At 53.0% G+C, this 5,000-nt stretch overlaps 3 non-coding genes across 3 annotated transcripts in view; all 3 read right to left on the bottom strand.

The window, feature by feature from the left end:
* LOC146531775 (large subunit ribosomal RNA) overlaps positions 1 to 658 on the bottom strand; it is a 4,026-nt gene extending 3,368 nt beyond the window's left edge. The window contains exon 1 of the ribosomal RNA XR_014878827.1: positions 1 to 658. This exon is cut by the window's left edge and continues 3,368 nt beyond it. This is a non-coding gene — a ribosomal RNA (large subunit ribosomal RNA).
* Positions 659 to 1,223: 565 nt separating this feature from the next.
* On the bottom strand, positions 1,224 to 1,380 carry LOC146531774 (5.8S ribosomal RNA). The gene has a single exon (XR_014878811.1). It is a non-coding gene; the product is annotated as a 5.8S ribosomal RNA (ribosomal RNA).
* An 827-nt stretch (positions 1,381 to 2,207) lies between these two features.
* On the bottom strand, positions 2,208 to 4,110 carry LOC146531773 (small subunit ribosomal RNA). The gene has a single exon (XR_014878821.1). It is a non-coding gene; the product is annotated as a small subunit ribosomal RNA (ribosomal RNA).
* Between the last annotated feature and the right edge of the window lie 890 nt (positions 4,111 to 5,000).

Genomic DNA, 5,000 nt, shown 5'->3' with positions numbered 1-5,000 from the left:
TTTAGGCGACACCGCAGGGCTCCCGGACGGCGCTTAGGCCGACGTCGAACGGGTCGCGATGTATTACTGAGAGAGAAGTGCACGCCGTCGGCGGACGTCGACGGACGCGACCCGTGCAGCGCTAGAACGCCACGCGAGTGACGGTGCGCCACATCGAGGCGCACGCCCGTACGCCGCCGAATGACGGTGAATCTCTCCGTTCGTTCATTCGAGTTTCGCAGGTTTACCCCTGAACGGTTTCACGTACTCTTGAACTCTCTCTTCAAAGTTCTTTTCAACTTTCCCTCACGGTACTTGTTCGCTATCGGTCTCGCGGTAATATTTAGCCTTAGATGGAGTTTACCACCCACTTAGGGCTGCACTCTCAAGCAACCCGACTCTGAGGAGAGTCCCTCTCGCCGTCTCGCTCCGTCGCTACGGGCCTGGCACCCTCTACGGGAAAACGGCCCCGTTCAAGACGAACTTGGACAGGAGTGGCGACGACGAGAAAGCGGGACCTCCCGAACACCACATCTCCCGCGATCGTTACAACCGCGGGATTCAGTGCTGGGCTATTTCCTGTTCGCTCGCCGCTACTAAGGAAATCCTGGTTAGTTTCTTTTCCTCCGCTTACTAATATGCTTAAATTCGGCGGGTGATCCTCCCTGATCTGAGGCCAACGATAAAAAAACGAGGCAGACGCGATATCCGTCGGCGCGAAGGCGCCGATCTCGCGGGGCGGGCGTTGGACGCGTTCGATCACAGCGACGATCCGCCGCCGTATCTCACACTTCCGCCACCCTCCTCCCCCGACGAGCGTCGGCGTCGACGCGCACTTCGGACGTCGAGTCCGCCTACTGAGCGTACGCTACCCACTATACTCGCGCTATACGCGAGACGCGCGAGCGTGAACGCACGGAGACATCTCTATCTCGCGTGCGCGCACACCGGATTCGGCGCGGCACTAGTTCAACTCCCGTGGACCCTCTGATTTTTATCTCGAAGGGTACAGGAGAGAACGGGTCGCGCCTCCTCCGTCGGCAATGAGAGGTGTACTCGCATTGCCGTTCGCACAAGTGTGTTGCGAAGCGAGTCGGCGCCGGCCACCGGGGAGGCGGCGCGGCGCACGACATTGGTTGGTCGCATATTTGAACGGACCGCGATAGCGAGCTGTGCGCTCGCACTCGACGGAACCGCCATTTGTACGCGGTCAGCGTACAGTGTGGCATTTGTTTTTATGCAGCCGGCCCTCAGACAGGAGTGGTCCTGGATGTAACCCCACGGACCGCAATGTGCGTTCGAAATGTCGATGTTCAAATGTGTCCTGCAGTTCACACTATGACGCGCAGTTAACTGCGTTCTTCATCGACCCGCGAGCCAAGTGATCCACCGTTCAGGGTAGTGGTTTGTTTATTTTGCGCGATCAGTAAAGACCAACGCAAAAATAACATGTTTAAAAATGTTTGAAACGTGTCACGAACATTGTCGACTACGTCGACATCATCAACAACCACACTCGCCGCACGTGGACTCGTCGGAGACGACGTGCGTAGAGATTATGGATGTTCAATTTGTTTGTTTGTTTGTGATCTACCGACGATCGGCGCCGGGCCACGCCCACCACGCACGAGTGTGCGGAGGAGACGATGCCGGCGCGATCACGGACACACTACAGACAGGGACACGGACATCTGTCGCGGCGCGGAGTCGTTCGCAATACGGGCAAACGTAGAGCTCTCGACTGCCGCCGCGGCGCGACGTCCGTCCGTCCCCCGTCCGACCGCATTATATAGTTTAGCGGAGAACGACCGCCCCCGCAGTATCGACGAGGACGACACACGACATCATCTCGTCGCCGACTAGCGAAAAGTATACGCCTATGGTGGTGTGGACTCGTATAGCGGCGAGCCTGTCAGCAGCGGTGCGATCGACTCGCGGCGCGGATTCTCACCGGTCTGCGTCGATCGCGTTCCACCGCCGGCTCGCCGAGCCGACCACCCCGCACGCACACGTGCACACGTTCCAGCAAGTTTGCAGGGAGCGCGCGCGCGCGCGCGCGCCGGCGGCACTGTTCCGCTCTGTGGCGACGCGATGCACCGTCGTGCGCTCTCGATTTGTTGTCTTTTCGTCGAAAATGTTGCGCGGGCGCTTTCGCTCTCATCGCCTTTTTTTTGTATAATCATATATCTTTGTTATGTGTGATGTATTTCGACAACACACAAACACGTTAATGATCCTTCCGCAGGTTCCCCTACGGAAACCTTGTTACGACTTTTACTTCCTCTAAATGATCAAGTTTGGTCAACTTCCCAGCAACGCCGACGGCCGTGAAGCCACCGCGTGTCGGTCCGAAGACCTCACTAAATCATTCAATCGGTAGTAGCGACGGGCGGTGTGTACAAAGGGCAGGGACGTAATCAACGCGAGCTTATGACTCGCGCTTACTAGGAATTCCTCGTTTATGGGGGATAATTGCAAACCCCAATCCCCAGCACGAAGGAGTTTCAACGGGTTGCCCGGGCCTCTAGGCCAGGGAGAACATGCTGATTCCTTCAGTGTAGCGCGCGTGCGGCCCAGGACATCTAAGGGCATCACAGACCTGTTATTGCTCAATCTCGTGCGGCTCGAAGACGCCGGTCCCTCTAAGAAGAATTTTAATACGTCGCCAGTGAGTTGCGCGACCGAAATCGCGCACACCTAAATGACGACGCCTATTTAGCAGGCTAGAGTCTCGTTCGTTACCGGAATTAACCAGACAAATCGCTCCACCAACTAAGAACGGCCATGCACCACCACCCACCGAATCAAGAAAGAGCTGTTAATCTGTCAATCCTTCCGGTGTCCGGGCCTGGTGAGATTTCCCGTGTTGAGTCAAATTAAGCCGCAGGCTCCACTCCTGGTGGTGCCCTTCCGTCAATTCCTTTAAGTTTCAGCTTTGCAACCATACTCCCCCCGGAGTCCAAAATCTTTGGTTTCCCGGAAGCTGCCCGCCGAGCCATTGTATTAACGTCGGCGGATCGCTAGACGACATATTTACGGTTAGAACTAGGGCGGTATCTAATCGCCTTCGAACCTCTAACTTTCGTTCTTGATTGATGAAAACACCTTTGGCAAATGCTTTCGCTGATGTTCGTCTTGCGACGATCCAAGAATTTCACCTCTAACGTCGCAATACGAATGCCCCCAGTTATCCCTATTAATCATTACCTCGGAGTTCTGAAAACCAACAAAATAGAACCGAGATCATATTCTATTATTCCATGCACGAAATATTCAAGCGGCATTTTGAGCCCGCTTTGAGCACTCTAATTTGTTCAAAGTAAAATTGTCGGCCCATCTCGACACTCACCGAAGAGAACCGCGATAGGATTTTGATATTGAACCGGCGTTTTACCGCCGGCTCACCGACGATATGCTCCGCAGACGTGTCAGTATCACCGCGGATGCGGTGCACCGACAGCGCGGCGCACAAATGCAACTACGAGCTTTTTAACCGCAACAATTTTAGTATACGCTATTGGAGCTGGAATTACCGCGGCTGCTGGCACCAGACTTGCCCTCCAATTGTTCCTCGTTAAAATATTTAAAGTGTACTCATTCCGATTACGAGGCCTCGAAAGAGTCCCGTATCGTTATTTTTCGTCACTACCTCCCCGTGCCGGGAGTGGGTAATTTGCGCGCCTGCTGCCTTCCTTGGATGTGGTAGCCGTTTCTCAGGCTCCCTCTCCGGAATCGAACCCTGATTCCCCGTTACCCGTGACAACCATGGTAGTCGCAGAAACTACCATCGAAAGTTGATAAGGCAGACATTTGAAAGATGCGTCGCCGGTACTTGACCATGCGATCGGCAAAAGTTATCCAGATTCATCAAAATTAACGACTTCGGACGCGAAGCCCTCCGTCGATTGGTTTTGATCTAATAAAAGCACTCATCCCATCACTGGTCAGAGTTCTGATTGCATGTATTAGCTCTAGAATTACCACAGTTATCCAAGTAACTGAGTAAGATCTAAGGAACCAAAACTGATATATTGAGCCATTCGCGGTATCGCCTTAATACGGCTTGCACTGAGACATGCATGGCTTAATCTTTGAGACAAGCATATAACTACTGGCAGGATCAACCAGGGAGCTAACAATAACAACATCGCTAACTCTCGCGTTGTTTTATTTATTTTGTTAAACGTCGAACGCGGGCGTCGAGAGACGCGTCGCGATGACTTTTAAAAAATAAAATTATAATAAATTTTGAACTTTGAAAGCTTACGCGACGAGCGATAACACACAAACAAACAAACAAACAAACGAATGAATGAATGAATGCATGTCGGTTCGCGCGCAAACTATCGCCGCTCCGATATTACACACGACGCGCGCGCCGCACAACGCACGCGCAGACGCCGTCGTCGGTTAGAACGAAGACGAAAGCGGTGGCGGTGTGTGCCGGTGCTCGGTCGCAGTACTGAACGTTCTCTGACGAGATCTTTGATGCGTGCGCAGCGACAACGGTCGCAAAACGCACACAACACACTCTCATAATCTCTCGTTTAACATGAGCGTGAACATGTTGTGTATACAAATCAACGCTCGGTGTTGGAGAGATCGTGGCCAATTTTAAAGGAACGTGTCGCCCCGCAAAGGGTGGCCGCGCACACTGGTATTAGAACGGTCGCTGAACAAACATCGATATAACAATGTATCAAAGTTGATATACGAACAACGCAAATCGTGCGGCGTTGATGCCCGTAATGGGGAGAGACGCGAGACACTCTACGCAAAACTGTGACTACTAATCACAAGAAGAGCGAGAGAGCCCCACAACAAACCCCCACAACAAACATAACCAACCGCACGCGCGCGCCCGTCGACCGACACTGTACAACACCACAATATTATGTGTGGTATGGGTGTGTTGTGTGTATTTATGCGTTATAGTAACACACGAATACTACTACAAAACCTCCGTGGAGGGTCGACTACGCTCATACGTTTGGCTCGTCGACACCTCACATATGTACAGA

This window comes from Heliconius melpomene, chromosome 15 (genome assembly GCF_056956725.1).
Source record: "Heliconius melpomene rosina isolate 202511_hmr_F chromosome 15, ASM5695672v1, whole genome shotgun sequence".
NCBI lineage: Eukaryota > Metazoa > Arthropoda > Insecta > Lepidoptera > Nymphalidae > Heliconius > Heliconius melpomene.
The sequence above is the reverse complement of the archived record's forward strand: the minus strand, read 5'-3'. Positions and strand labels throughout refer to the sequence as shown.